Source organism: Eretmochelys imbricata, chromosome 21, assembly GCF_965152235.1.
Source record: "Eretmochelys imbricata isolate rEreImb1 chromosome 21, rEreImb1.hap1, whole genome shotgun sequence".
Classification (NCBI taxonomy): domain Eukaryota; kingdom Metazoa; phylum Chordata; order Testudines; family Cheloniidae; genus Eretmochelys; species Eretmochelys imbricata.
In genome coordinates, this window is record NC_135592.1 from 15,575,475 (window position 1) to 15,591,368 (window position 15,894).

A 15,894-nucleotide genomic window follows, 5' to 3' on the forward strand; every position below is an offset into this window, starting at 1 on the left:
GTCTGTCAAATGAAGCTTTACAAGCCTGGAAACTTTGGTGAAATAAGTGTTCCTAATGACCAAGGCCTGGGAAGTTGGGGCCCAGAGCAGGGGTGCTCATTTGGTCTGCTGTTGTGGCAACATAAGTTGGAGGGTGGCTCCCAAGTCCTCGGGCAACGCTGGCCTGGTTTGAAGTGGTGCTGAGTGCCAGCAACTGCTTTTGACTCCCATGGTAGGGCTGGGGGCTCAGCACCTGAGAATCAGCCCCCTCTTGGCCAGCTTCTCAAAAATGCTCAGCACCTGCAATTTTGCATCCATATCCCAAACTTGCTGCATGGCCTGATGTGAGCAGCAAGCTGTGCTGCTTGGGGAGGTGGGGAGGGAGGGCTGCAGGTTAGCATTGGCAGAGCTGAGCATGGGGAACCAAGGAGGGCACAGAAGCACTTAAGCATAGGCCAGGTGCTGGTCCTTGGCATGGGTCGAATTTCACTCCAAATAAGCCGTTTCCATTAATTCCGTTACCAGGAAACCCATTTCCTAGAATATCTGCGGGACGCAAACAGATGCTGGGCATGAATGCAGGGAAACCAATGTGCCCAGGGGGCTTGCCAGTGCCCATCTCACCAATCCAAAGCCTTTCCTGAGAGCCCTCTGGCTGCTGCCTTTAGTTTGTTCTCAGCCAGACCCTACTCGTGACACTCCCTGAAAGTCTCTGCCAGCAGCAGGGAAAGGGAGCCGAACCTGCCCATTCGGCAGCAGCTGCTGCGGGAGGAGTGGAGGGGTGGAGCTAGACCCACTAATTCTCTGCAGAGTCTCAAGCTCTTTTATGGAGGGGTTAAAACCCTTTCCAGGGTCCCCATTACACAGGCTTCTGCCCAGCATGACTTGTGGAGAGTGGCCCCAGCATCTGGTCCTTCACTGGGTGGAGAAGGATGGTCTTTTGGCTAATGCACAGGACAGAACAACAAGGAGGTATGGCTCTGTTGCTGACTTGCGGTGTGACCTTGGGCAAGTTATTTCGCCTCTCTGTGCCTCAGTTTCCCCACTGTTACAATGATACCTCCCTCCTGGGTTGGGTGAGGGGTGCGTGAGCTTGGATTAATTCATGCTTGCAAATTGCTTTGAGACCTTTGCGTGGGAGAAGCTAGCAAAGAGCAAAGAAGGGTGGGCGCATCCCAGCCAGGGCTTCTCTGGGCCAGTGTCAGGCATTAGTTGTGCTGTGAACAGGGAGGCTACATTAGCCCCAGCCACGCGGTGGGCCGAACACCTTTGGTCTGTTCTCTCCCTTGAATGAAGCTAAGCTCAACACAGCTGGAACCGGCTCTCAGAGCAGCGTTGCTTCATACCCTGGGCTCTTGCCCTGCACCCATCCGGCTGGAGGAAATGAATTCTTTCACAGCTGAAAGGAGCGTGACAAAGAAGCTTAACCCCGACTCTTAACCGGGGCTGGTGGACATGGGACAAGCCTTTCTGCAGTTCAGCTGAAATGTTACGCATCCTGCTGGGCTGTCACCGTGGCTTGCGATGGCTGCTCGGAGCAGGCAGCCTGGTGCCGTCCTCGCTGCCCCTCCTGCTGGATCCAAGGAGCAGCCAGGAGAGGAAGGCTGCAGCAATGGAGATGGTGGGGACACAAGATAAGGGTCTACGGCACCCCCAGTCTGACAGGCCCCAGGAACACTCCGGCACTCACAGCCGCCGAGTTTTGTGCATCTCCACGCTTTGCCCCCCTAGTGTTTGGGGCAGGGTGTATGGTCATGTGAATTTCATTCACAAAGATGCAAATTAGCTCATTAAGTGCAAGATCACATGCAGAGCTGCCCAAAACGTGACAGCCATGAACCTAAGATCCAGCTTGACTGTCTGCTCAGCGGTGGGCACAGCACCGGTTTGTCAGCCCCTGCGTCTGCTTCCCTCTGTTCCTAGCACAAGGTACTTTTGGGCACTGGACACTAGTAGCCAGAGCTGGATTCGGACAGGGACACTGGAATTCATTTCTCTGTCAGTTACATACTTGCTCAGCTAAACAGTTCGCAGTGTTGCTGGTGGTTAGAGCAAAGGATTAGGAACCCCAGGACTCCTGGGTTCTAGTCCCAGCTCTGTGAGGCAGTATCTTCTAGTGGTTAGGTCAAAAGACTAGGAGCCAGGACTCCTGGGTTCTACTCTGTCACTGACTTGACATGTGATGTCGGGCAAGTCACTTCTCTTCCCGAGGCCTCTGTTTGTTTCTCAGTCAGTTTCTTGCAGGGTGTTGAGAGAATTAATGGGTGTTTGCAAAGTGCTTTGAGATCCCCATAGGATGCAAGGCTGTGTGTGATTTCTTTAGTAAGTGCTGTTGCTGAACTCAGATGGAACAATTCCACCAAGGATTTGGGATCTGTATAGAGCAATCTTAACATGAAGGAATGCAGATCCAGCTGGGGCTGTTTGGAGGCAAGGAGGCTATGTGGAGCTGCGGTGCAGTAGGGTCTAATAACCACTGCTGTGCAGGTGAGATTTCTGTCTCGGTATTAGGGGATGTTCTCAACCTCTCTCTCACCCACCCCAACTCGGCTAGGATGGCTCTTCCCTCCCAGTCAATGGGGTTTGGGCTCCTCAGGTTGGAGTCTCTCCTTTGTGATCAGCTACAGCGAGTTTCCCTGTACTCTGTCCTTGCTCCCCCTCATAGCTCAGGTCACATAAGGGGCATTCCATTCAGGGAGAGGGAAAGTAGCACGGGTCCCATCCCCATGCAGCTAGACACTCTGCTATCATCCAGGTCAGCTTCCTAGCTGCTACCTCTCCACCAGCCGCTGGGATGGGGCAGTCAGCGTCGGGAGGGTCTCACGTGGTGGCAGGCAGTGCGCAGGCAAAGACCTCTGGAAAGTGCAGCGCATCCCTGCCATCTGTGCACACAGCACGCATTGCATCCTAATGCAGATCCCAACTTCTGCAGACTCTGCCCCTGCCACATCGCTGAAGCTGCTCTGTACTTTTCACTCATCTCTAGTCCCAGCCCACCGTGGCCGGTGGTAGCCAACCCGGGACAGACAGAGATGGGGCTATCCAGCAATTTAATCAGCATCAAACTAATGTCATTCAACAGGCTGGGGGATTTTAAAGGCGCACTGTCACATTTAGCTCCCAATTTTGACCCGCTTGACCATGGTTACAGAAGTCCAGCTGTGAATCGGCTCTGCCGAGCTACTTTGGCCCCCACATTTCAAAATGTCGATCTCTGTTCTTTCCATCTGGCAAACACAGTTTCACTTAGCAGAAACCAGCAAGACCAGCCCCTCTGCTGCTGTTAATCAGCACAACTTCTTTGTCCTCAGTGACCTGTGACACCAGCTGAGGATCTGGCCTCATGTAATTAATGACCTTTTCTTTTGGTCCTGATGAGCGAGCCTTTCCAGCTGGGCTGTGCAGCCAAAACCAGGGGTGTTGCCTGAGATCCCAAAAGTGAAATGCACCAGATAAACCTACAGCATACTGAATCCCTATCAAATCTACAAACAGGAGGATGTGTGAAGGGAGAGACTCGGCCTTCAACTCCATGGGCTGGCCAAGGAGAGCTTTCTGGAGGGGCAGAGCATGAGAATGATCGTTTACTAAACATAGGGAGTGTTCTTCCCAAGTGTGAAGAGGGGAACAGACGAGACCTGGACTCTATTCCCAGCTCCACGACTGACCTGCTGGGTGACCATGTTGCCTCTCTGTGCCTCAGTTTCCCCTCCCACCAGTTGTCTGGCTTCTCTGCTTGGACTATAAGGCCCAGATCCTTAAAGGTATGCAGGATCTGGCTTCCATGGAAGTCAGGATCGGCTCAAGCTTTTCCAGGCAGGGTCTGGCTCTTACTATGCGTCTATGTCCCGCCAACACAATGGGGCCTCAGTCTCTAGATGTTGCTGTAATATTATTAATCATGATTGAATGTGTCTGAAGAAAAGTAAACTGGATTTTAAAGCTGCTTATCGGCTGGTAATTTGGGATGTTTTCAGCATGGCAGGGAGGAATGGTTAGCTAACTGGACGGTTCCTGCTTTGTTTCTGTCTCTCTAACTCTGGCTATTGAGCACAGTTCTGGTCAGATCGAGATGTAAATCGTAGATTCACTGGAGCTATGCTGAGCTACACCAGCTGAGGATCTGGCCCACAGTTTGTACACGCTTGTTTGGACATAGTGGTTTGATGCAGGTTTTCAACCAAATAGCACGTAAGGGCCTGTTCCAATGCGGATGCCTAAATAAAGGCTAGATTGTGCGCAAGGCTTTGGGGTTACAAAAGGGACTAGGAACCCCCCTACACAGACTGCCTGGACCTGGGTCCAGATCTGTGGGGCTGCTTGCTCACCTGCTCCCTACCTGGAGCAGGGGGAGGGGTAGCAAATGGGCAGAGCCAGGGCTCAATTCCTACCCCTGCTCATTAGCAAGAGCAGCTGAGCGAGCCTGGGGCAGGTAGTAATTGGCTACAGGTGTAGGCCAGGAGTAAGTTACTACCCCCAGAGCAAGAAGGGGTCCCAGAGCTACTCCTGAGATGGTAGCGCTGGCATCCTAGGGCTGGGCCTAAAGTCACCCCCTAACCCAGGGGTGGGCAAACTTTTTGGCCCAAGGGCCACATTGGGGTGCGAAACTGTATGGAGGGATGGGTAGGGAAGGCTGTGCCCCCCAAACAGCCTGGCCCCTGACCCCTATTCTCCCCCTCCCACTTCCCGCCCCCTGACTGTACCCCTCTGAACCCTCGACCCAGCCAACCCTCCCTGCTCCTTGTCCCCTGATTGCCCCCTCCTGGGATCCCACCCCCTATCCAACCCTCCCTGTCCCCTGACTGCCCCGACCTATCCACACCCCCGCCCCCTCACAGGCCCCCCCAGGACTCCCACACCCTATCCAACCGCCCCCCCCATTCCCCGACCCCTAGGCGCCCCAGAACCTCTGCCCCATCCAACTGCTCCCTGTCCCCTGACTGCCCCTCGGGACCTCCTGCCCAACCCCCCGACCGCCGCCCCCTTACCATGCCGCTCAGAGTGGCAGGAGCTCGCAGCCCCGCTGCCCACGCAGCGGCGTATCTGTGTGGGAGGGGGAACAGCGGGGGAGGGGCTGGGGGCGAGCCTCCCTGGCCAGGAGCTCAGGGGCTGGGCAGGACAGTCCCGTGCACCGGATGCGGCCCGAGGGCCATAGTTTGCCCACCTCTGCCCTAACCCAAAGAGGTGCTGATCCCCTGCAGCTCCCGTTGGTTTGTTAGCATCTCAGGCAGGGAGGCTACTTATTTAGGTGCTTCCTTGTGGATTTAGGGGCTAGATTCCCAAAAAGACTTTGACTGATTGTCACTTTAGGTGCCTAACTCGCAGAATCAGCTTCACAAAACCCTGCTCAGCTGCCTCCAAACCCTGTAGCACCTAAACTTGCCCAGCGCTGACGTTTTTGCCGTACAAGTTTGCTCAGTGCCTGTATTTCTGCCTCTGCGCACACGTGCCGCTCCCTCCCTCTCGGCATCCAGACGCCAGAGCAACGCACGAAACGGGAAGATGGGCCTTCCTCGCCTGGTAAGTGAGCTCAGAACTCGCTGACCGGACTGGGCCCCTGTACGGGGGGCTTATGCAGAACAGCCCCTGGCTGGGCGGGGGGAGTAGAGGAGGAGGACCTCACATCCGTTCGCGCCATAGGATGCGTGAGACCCTCCCAACTAAGTCCCATCACCACCTGAGGGGGAGAAGGGATTTGAATTGGGATTTACAATGAAGCTGAGGGCCTGGGGCTTCAGATCCCGCGTCCCAGTCCAAGCTGCAACTTCCACGTGCTGTGTGCCCCGCTGTAAGGGTGCTGGCACAGGTCTGTCGACCCAGGCTTCTGCAGGCTGTGGAGACGTACCCTTACTGTCCCCGTTCGTTGTATAGGGAGCCTAAGCGCCAAACTTGGGCTTTGTGTCTCCCAGTGGCTTTCGAAACGTTAGGCGTGGTGCTGCTCGGCGTCCCCACCCCTCAGCTCTGCTGTGGCTCGAGCCCTAAATGCCACTTCAAGCCCCCGAGGCTGCGGCCACAGTCAGTAGAAATGGGCTACGCCTTCCAGTGTAGCAGGATTTACGCCAGCTGAGGACCTGGCCCGTTGCATTTCCAGCCTCTGTGAGGTGCTGTCAGCCATGGCGAGTCAAAATGAATGCGGGGATAAAATTAAATTAAATTAGAATCGAGCTCTTGTGCTTGAGCAGGCCTGGGATGTTTTATAATGGACTCCGAGTCCTTTGCATTAAATACCCCGCAGTGACTCAGAGGAGGCAGCTGACCTGATTTATGCCTCAGACAATTTGCTGCGCGTTCCCGAATATATTTGAAGTATTGTTCCCGATGACACGTCTCCGCCTTCTGCTTCCTTCAAGATCCTTAACTTTTCAATCAATTTCAAAGCCCTGAGTAGAGGGAAGCTGCTGAGCGGGGCGTGGGGGACCCACAGTACAATAGCTGGGGGGATGTCAAGGGAGGAGAGCGAATTTGTCAGGCAGGCAGCCTTTTAGCCTCCTCGAATACGCTACAGCAGGAGGACCAAGCGGAGAAATGGCTTTTGAGAGCAGGGAGGATTTAGTCATCAATTGCCTGTAACTTTGATGAGCCCGTTTTCCATGCAGCCTTTATGAGCCATCTCATTCTGTCTGACGGGGCCCTCTACGGGGTTTAATGGTATTGCGCCTGTATCCATCATGTGCTATTCCCCCCACTCAGCATTAAATCAGAACAGGGCAGGGCTGTTGAATGCATCCAAGAGCCCCTTTGAAGAGGAGAGAACCCAGCTCGTGCAGGGGTATCCAGTAGGAGGCTGAGCCGTGAACAGACTGCCACCGGGTCTGTTACAGGGTGGAAGTCAGATAGCGAGGAGTGACATGGCAGCAGCATCCTGTCCATGCAGGATCAGAGGCCCCCGTACTCCTTATCTGGCCCTGTGCTCTTGACTTTGCCCAGTGCTCTGCCCCGGTGTTGGCAGGGTCATGCCCTTCCAGGCAGGCTCCAGGTGAGCTGTGGGGAGGGTAAGAGGGCAGCAGCTGGGTGTGTTCTCACTGGGACAGTTGCCAAGGAGCCAGCGCGCTGTTTGTTCTGAGCATCGTGATGGAAGGCGCTTCAGAAAAGCTTTTCCAGGGAGTCGCGGGATTCAGAGTTCAGGAACTGGAGACCTGGAACCCAATGCCTCCATGGAGGTAGCGGCCGAGTTATTTTTAGGGGCTTGTGGTGATCTTTGGGGAAACAGCTAACTGGCTGGAATCCCAGCCCAAACTGTCACGGCAAATCCAGATTCAGTATAAATACTTCCCTTTGATCCGTATCCTCAGCAGCGCCCTGGTGGTCTAGTGGGTAGGGCGCTGACTGGGAGTCACAAAAATTAGCTTCTAATCCCACCTTTGCCACTGATCTTGGACAGATTTCTGTGCCTTTGTTTCCCCGGTTGACTATTTAGTTTGTAAATGCTTTGGGGGTAGCAACTGTGTCTCACTGTCTGCACAGCACCCGGTGTGCCGGGGCCTCCTGATGTTACTATAATATAAAATAGCTGTGCTGAGCTCCGCGGGGTGGCTTAAATAGCTCTGCTAAGGTCTGCCCCGGAGCCCGCCAAGGGGAGTGATTCCGTTGGTTTCTCTGGGCTTTGGATCAAGCTGGAATTCCAGCACTGTCAGTTGTGCCCCCAAAAGATGACGAGCTGATGTGTGACTGAGGAGTTGACTGTTGGCATGAAGGGGTACGAATCAAGGAGCTGATATTTGTCTTAACTTGGGGCAGGTCAGAATTTGATTTTCTGGAATCCGATTTGCCATGCAGTAAATATTTGGAGTTGCCCGGTATTAGTTGGTTAGTCCCAGTTTCAGCACGGAAGGCTGTTATTCCAAAGTGGGATGTTGGGAAAAGAGTAGAGAGAGGGTATTGACATGACTCACGCTGTGAGGAGGGTAGCCCGAGGTAATGAAGACCTATTTCTTTTACTGGGGGAAGAAAAGTTTAGAATGAGGATTAGTGCAAAGAAGAGCTGCTCAAAATTTTTTAAGTTTCATGGAAGTGTTAAGTACATTTTTATTCTGCTAGGTTATAACATGGAGGGATTTTAAAAAAATTTCTGGGGAAATGTATTGACTTTTTCTGAAAATTGGAACTTTTGAACATGTAAATTTCAAGTTTTATCATTGTAAGGGTTTGCCTTTGTAAACGTCCCATTCTGAAAACCCTCTGTGGCTAAGACCATCAAAACTGGCAACAAAAGAAACACAAACAACAAAGAAAACCCAGAAAAACTAAACTGAAACCCAGTAAACCAACCAAAAATGTTCATTGTATTTGTCAAAAAACAAACTTTCAGGAACATCACAATGTTTACAGTCACATTTGTTCATTCAAAGAGGTTGTTTTAATAAGGAGATTTAATGTTTTTTTCTTTTCTAGCCTCCGTTACTGTCCTATCTGAGCGCTTCACGGTTTCTAAAGCATTAGTGCTCATAACGCCCCATGAAGTAGCACAGATGGGAATTGAGGCCCAGCGGGTTTGTCTGTCCTGCACCTGGACGTGAGCCGCCCAGCCTGGGTAGGGCTAGCATGCTACAAGCAGCTCTGCAGGTGTTTTAGCTCCAGTGGAGATTCAAGCTAGCCACGTGAGATCAGACCCAGGGGCTGGTGGGCTTGAGCACCCAACCCCCCCACAGCCACGCTGCTATTTTTAACACACAAGTGCATCTGTCTCCCTGGGCTGGAAGGCTCGCTTCTAGCTGTTGCCATATCCTGAGAGATGAATCGCCAGATTGCCAAAGGTGTCTAAGGCCCGTGACATCTTACCATGCCGAGGGGCAGCGCTGGGTTAAATTCTTCTGCTACTCACTTCACTAGAGAATACTCTGCTTTGCCTCCAGTGGCACTGAAAGCTAGGGATAATCATAGACTTTAAGGTCAGAAGGGACCATTATGATCGTTTAGTCTGACCTCCTGCACAATGCAGGCCACGGTATCCCACCCACCAACTCCTGTAACAAACCCCTAACTTATGTCTGAGCTATTGAAGTCCTCAAATTGTGGTTTAAAGACTTCAAGGTTCAGAGAATCCTCCAGCAAGTAACCCGTGCCCCACACTGCAGAGGAAGGCGAAAACCCCCCAGGGCCTCTGCCAGTCTGCCCTGGGGGGAAGTTCCTTCCCGACCCCAAATATGGCAATCAGCTAAACCCTGAGCATGTGGGCAAGACTCACCAGCCAGACACCCAGAAAAGAAGTCTCTGTAGTAACTCAGATCCCACCCCATCTAACATCCCATCACAGGCCATTGGGCATATCTACCACTAGTAGTAGAAGATCAATTAATTGCCAAAATTAGGCTATCCAATCATATCCTCTCCTTCATAAACTCATCAAGCTTTGTCTTGAAGCCAGATATGTCTTTTGCCCCCACTGCTTCTCTTGGATGGCTGTTCCAGAACTTCACTCCTCCAGTGATTAGAAACCTTCGTCAAATTTCAAGTCTAAACTTCCTGATGGCCAGTTTATATCCATTTGTTCTTGTGTCCACATTGGTACTGAGTTTAAATAATTCCTCCCTGGTATTTATCCCTCTGATATATTTATAGAGAGCAATCGTATCTCCCCTCAGCCTTCTTTTGGTTAGGCTAAACAAGCCAAGCTCCTTGAGTCTCCTTTCATAAGACAGGTTTTCCATTCCTCGGATCATCCTAGTAGCCCTTCTCTGCACCTGTTCCAGTTTGAATTCATCCTTCTTAAACGTGGGAGGCCAGAACTGCACACAATATTCCAGGTGAGGTCTCAGCAGTGCCTTGCATAACGGTACTAAAACCTCCTTTTCTCTACTGGAAATACCTCGCCTGATGCATCCCAAGACCGCATTAGCTTTTTTCACGGCCATATCACATTGGTGTCTCATAGTCATCCTGTGATCAACCAATACGCTGAGGTCCTTCTCCTCCTCTGTTACTTCCAAGTAATGCGTCCCCAGTTTATAACAGAAATTCTTGTTATTAATCCCTAAATGCATGACCTTGCACTTTTCACTATTAAATTTCATCCTATTACTATGGTCCCCTGTCACCATGGTGAGGGGTCAGTGCTGATCCATTGGAGCGATGCCGACTTATACCAGCTGGGGACCCAGCCCATGATGTTTGTTGTGGGGCTCTCTGGCTCATTGCATGTATGGGTGAAAAGCGGGACGGTGCAGGGCAGTGCTGGTGTTTTACTGCCCCAGTCTCGAATTGATTAGGGCAAGTGAAAACGATTTGTGATTCCACCTGCATTTGGAGCTCACTCCCACCCAGACCCTGAAAGGTATTTTAGCTCCCATGGGAGTTAGGAGCCTCAATACCTTTCAGGATCTGGGCCTCAGAACCCTGGAGGCAGAGGCACCAAAAATGAAATGCAGGATTATTTCACAGCTGTTAATCAATTGTCCTTTAACTGAATGGTTCTCAACCAGGGGTGAGCAAGTTTCAGGCTCGGAAGAAAAAAGTTGAGAACCCCTGCAGTAGTCTGTATGGGAAGTGCTGGGATGGGGCTGGGAGACGACCAATAGCAAAGCGTTTGCATGAATCTGGTTACTATGCTGTATTCTGCTGTATTATGCTGTATTCCGCTAAGGCCTCAGTGTTAGACTCACTGGGGCCCAGGTCAAAAGCCTAAGCCCTGCTGTGCAGGGCTGAAGCCCAGGGCTCTGAGCCCCACCACCCAGGGCTGAAGCAGAAGCCTGAGCAACTTAGCTTCACGGGGGGCCCCTGTGGTGAGGGGTTCCTGGCAATTGCCCTGCTTGCTACCCCTTAATGCTGTCCCTGGCTTTTATATGCAGAAAACAGTTGTTGTGGCCCTCTTGGGCCGTGGAGTTTTTATAGCCTGTTGTGGGTTGGGTGGGGGGCTCGGAAGAAAAAAGTTGAGAACCCCTGCAGTAGTCTGTATGGGAAGTGCTGGGATGGGGCTGGGAGACGACCAATAGCAAAGCGCTTGCATGAATCTGGTTACTATGCTGTATTCTGTAGTGCAATAGCTAAGCCTGGAGACTTACAGAGAGGTGTGAGTGTGAGTTCACATTTGTGGTAAATTAAGATATTCTAATAGTCTGAAGCAGGGCCAGATTTAGGGACAGACAACGCCTGGGGTGCCGGGTTTGTGGGGCACTGGGCTTGGAGGGCTGGTTTTGTTGTTCGCGACAAAGGGGAAAAGAAAAAGTTTGAGGTGACATGTTTTGGGTGTTCCGTAGGTGAAGTAATTTGTCACGAACCTCCTAGAATTTAGAATCTCGTGGAACCTCCCAGACTTCGAGAACTACATTTTCCTTGAACCTCCTAGAACGTTGTCAGCGAGGCCCTCGCGGGTAGGTAAGGGGCGTTGCCAGTCAGCCAGTGAGACGTAAGAACGAAGAGACGTGAGAGCCCAGTTGAGATATTGTGAACCTTGTTTTGTTGTGTAATTGTGAAAGTGTATTTGTGTTTTAAGACTTGAAGAGTGTGAGTAGCGACTAATAAAGGACATATTTAATGATACACCAGAGTAGGGTGACCAGATGTCCCAATTTTATTGGGACAGTCCCAATATTTGGAGCTTTTTCTTATCATAGGTACCTATTACCCCCCACTCCCGTCCCGATTTTTCACACTTGCTCTCTGGTCACCCTACACCAGAGATATCTATCAAACCCCTGTCTACGCAACGATATAAAAGAAACACCGTTACTTCTTTTACCAGGCTTAATGCGTAAAGTTGGATGACTTTCTAAGACTGCGAAACATAGACTTTTGCTCTCCCTAATCATTTGCTCTCCCTAATATTTCCCCCCGTAGAAAATAAAAGATGCTTATTCTTAACATTAAAAAGTTTCTATAAGCTTAGGGGAAATAGGTTTTTTTTTAATTTGCTTATATATGGCATGAATAAATACAGATTTACAGATCCTAGCGTGCAAATTTATTGTCTTTTAATGACAGGGATAAATCATGTATGCAAATCAAACTGTGCATCGAAGTCATGAAATGGGCTACAAATGCAATAAAAATAAGGTACTCAAAAGTTTAACAAATGGAGGGTGGATGCCATTTGGTCTAGGGCCGGCCCTAGTCTGAAGGAGGATAAATCCAGTGGTCGGCACTTCTCAGGGTGGAGGTTGGGGTTGGTGCTGCTCGGGGTTGGAGGGGAGGTTGATGCAGTTGAGGGGCTGGGGTGGGCGAGGGGAGGTTGTCACTGCTGTTGGGGGCTGTGGTAGGGGAGGTTGAGGCTGCTGGGGAGCTGGCATGGGGGAGGGGAGGTTGACGCTGCTTGGGCCCCCCACAAGAATGAGGCCTGAGGAGGGATTGGATGGAGGGCGCATGGAGCACCACTCCAGGGGAATGAGCCTGGCAGAGCAGGTCTCCTGTGCAGAGGTGCAGAGAGACTTTTAGAAGGGCTAGGAAGGGCTAGGAAATGGGGGATGGGCCTTCTGGCCTAGAGAGGGGCAGGGCCCCTGCCTAGCCACCCCGGCGGGATGTGGCTGTGTTGGCAAATGCATTCTCACTGCAGTTTTGTAACCAGACTCCCACAAAGGGTCCAGTGAGTTTAGGAGAACAGGTCGTGTCTAAAAATGGGTTAGTGGCTCATGGATAGTCCGGGGCGGGTGGGGCTGGGGGCGAGCTGGCTGTGGTGATGTGGGGCTAGGAATTCTGATCCGTGTTAATTTCTGGATGCTGTACGTGACCGTGACGTGGGAGAGGTTTACTGTCTGCCCCTGGGGGGTTCGGTGAATAGCAGGAAGGTAGCACAATGGATTGGGATAGAAGACCTTGGGGTAAACAGGGCAGGTGGATAGGAGACAGGGCCACAGCCAGTAAGCTGTGAAGATGCTGATTGCGGGCCCCAGCCCGAGTTACACAGCTGTTTTGCCCAGGCTGGGAATAGAGGGGTCCAAAGGACTGAAACAGTTAGGGTGACTGTGTAGGGGAGTTAACAGCCCCTTGACTCAGACCCAGGCCCTACAGGATGGGTCGGAAGTAGATGGGCCTGCCTAAGCTGTCAGGGGGATGCTGAGGATTAGGTTAGACAGCCACGCTCATAGGCCTGTTGTTATGTTAAAATCCTCATTTGTGCTGTGCTGCAAAGATTGAGCCTCCTTTGGTTTAAGAAAGCTATGCAGTCAGCACTTCAACCATCATCCCAGCCGGCACGGGGAAGTCGTGCAGGCACTGAGCCTGGTTCGATCTGCTGAGAGATCACGGCCAGTTCCCAGGGGCTGTAGCCAGAGGCCGTGTCCAGGACCAACAGAGTTGTGGGATCCCACCCCAGCGAGGTGAAAGAAAGAGGCTTAATGCCTGGAGGCCAGGGAAGAGGGGAGGGTTGCATACAGAGAGAGATCAGAGATGTAGCTAGCTCTGTAACCGCAACACCAACCAGGACCAGCTAACATCTCTCTAAACACAACTCACCCTGTCTACACTAAGTGCAAAGCCCTGTTTAGACTCAAGTGAGTTAAAATGCATTGGGCCTTGTCTACACGCAAATGTGCACTGGTTTAGTGAAACCAGTTTAGTCAAACGGTGCAGACTCCTGTGTGGATGCTCTGACTTCAGTTGAAGAGCAGCTGAGTTTGGGTTAGTTCAACCCCCTGAACTGAAACAAGCATGGTTTAAACCAAAATGAGGGCATCCACCTGGCCTTTCGCCCTGGTTTGACTAAACCGGATTAAAATCCATAGATTCCAAGGTCAGAGGGGATACTGTGATCATCTAGTCTGACCTCCTGCATAGCACAGGCCAGAGAACTTCCCCCAAATAATTCCTGTTTGAATTAGAGCAGATCTTTTAGAAAAACATCCCATCTTGAATTAAAAATTGCCAGTGAGAGAGAATCCACTTATAAATAACACCCAGTTAAATCGGTGCCCTGTTGTTGTAGACTTGCCTTTATCAAATACCTTTTAAACCCTCCTATTTCATGACTCTAGATGGGCTGCAAATCAAAATCGTTCTAACCCATGTTCCTCTTTTCATGCGGTTTGAAACCACACAACAGCTGTGTTATTACTGTAGTGCCCACGAATCCCAGTCATGGACCAGCTCCCGGTTGTGCCAGGAGCTGTACAGGTGCAACTAAAAGTTGGCCCCTGCCCCAGACCACGTCTACACTACCCGCCGCATCGGTGGGTAGTGATCAATCTATAGGGGATCGGTTTATTGTGTCTAGTGTAGACACGATAAATTGATCCCGGATCGCTCTGCCGTCGACTCCGGAACTCCACCAGGGTGAGAGGCGGAAGTGGAGTTGACCAGGAAGCGGCGGCCATCGATCCCGCGCTGCGAGGACGCGAAGTAAGTGATTCTAAGTCGATCTAAGATACGTCGATTTCAGCTACGCTATTCTCGTAGCTGAAGTTGCGTATCTTAGATCGATCGTCCCCCGCCCTCCGCTAGTGTAGACCAGGCCCCAGAGAACTTACCTGGAAATCCTTCCCCCTCTAAACTACCAGTTTCTGCCTGGTGTACATTTGAGCTAAGTCTGGCTGTAATGATTTCACGTTCTTTCCCATTTCACTATTCTGGAGGATTAGTCCAGTTAGCTGATTCCTCATGGCTTTTTCTATTATTATTATTATTATTATTTTCACCACTTTCTCATTTTCTTGCTCCAGAATGAATCTGTCCCATTTCCCTGTGTAAGGGCTTCATCAGTTCCTGACACGTCCAGGGTTTCATTACGGCATGTTTTGAAAGTGCAGTGTTCTTTCTAAGGGCCCGTCTACGTGACGTTTGTTTCAGTTTTGACCATTTGATTGGATTTTTTAAAGTAAAGTTAAAGGAAACTTTGAGATGAAAAGTCATTTTGAACTAAACAAATTAAATGTTTTGACTTTGGGGGAATAGTTTTTGAACTGAACAGTTAGTCAAAGCCAACATGAGTTCACAAAACATCTTGGTGTCATCGAATCTGCATTTGTCTCCAATAAATTTTTTTGCCTGAAAATGTTTTGCCTGGCACTGTGTATGGACTCGAGCAGTTCCACAAGGCAGTGAGAAAGCCCATGGCTAGGCCCATCTTATTTCTTGTTGCTTTGCTCTGTTTAGGTCTCCTGTCTCTCTCACCCGTCACAAGATTCCCACAGTACCGAACAACTGGTAAACCCGAGTAGCTGTGGTAAGTCCTGTCAACTTTATTCTGGTCTCTGAGAACATCTTGAGCTGAATCCAACTCATGGCGTAATAATAATTCCACTGCTGTCAATGGAATTTGGCCCCTTAGTGTGACCTGAGAAACTGCCAGGTTCTTTTAATATTAACCTGATCCCGAAGAAGTGACATGTGATGTAGTAAGTTAACGTTTTATTGTAACTTTGCCTTAACAAAATGTTCCTTAAAAAGGCTGCGTGGGGGATTGGACCTCCTCTGGACCAGAGGGTAGCTCAGTACTGCACACTTGTATTTGCTGAGCCATAGTGTTCATTCTCCACGTAATCTTCCAGCACAGATCAGTCTGACCAATAACACACACAGGCACAAGCCTGTATGTTACTAAGGAAGTTTTACCCAAGGAGTTCATTGTGGGTGTCACGGTTCAGGGCAACTGCACTTGTATTTCTCCCCCATAGTCCAGCCAGGGCACCCACTCTCATGCTCCTGGCTCCTTAGCCATCACTTCTCTTGGTGTAGAGGCCTGTGTCTCTCTCCCTCCCGACTGGGTTTTTCCAGGCCCTACAGTTCCCTGCCTACACTGTGTTATGCCCAACAAGTCAGGTGGCCTAAGCAGGCCAGGGTCTGTATTTTGCTTTCTCCCCAGAGGCTGTAAATAGCATAATGGCCTGCAGTTATAAGTTACCCCGCAGCTCTTTGTAAGCAAGCACATTTATTGTTAAGGTGAAAGCGTTACAGAGAAAATGCATTAAAAACATGTTCCTATGCACTTGCTAAAAGCTAACCCGACGTCACTCATCGATCCTGTGGGGCCCCCCTTGGACAGAAGGTCCT

The 15,894-nt window shown here is 50.8% G+C and overlaps 1 protein-coding gene across 1 annotated transcript in view; it reads left to right on the forward strand.

The window, feature by feature from the left end:
• Nucleotides 1–15,001: 15,001 nt before the first annotated feature.
• SYT2 (synaptotagmin 2) overlaps nucleotides 15,002–15,894 on the forward strand; it is a 63,221-nt gene continuing 62,328 nt past the window's right edge. Inside the window, exon 1 of the mRNA XM_077839261.1 lies at nucleotides 15,002–15,067. The gene's annotated coding sequence lies outside the window, so the exon portion shown is untranslated. The remainder of the gene's footprint in view (nucleotides 15,068–15,894) is intronic.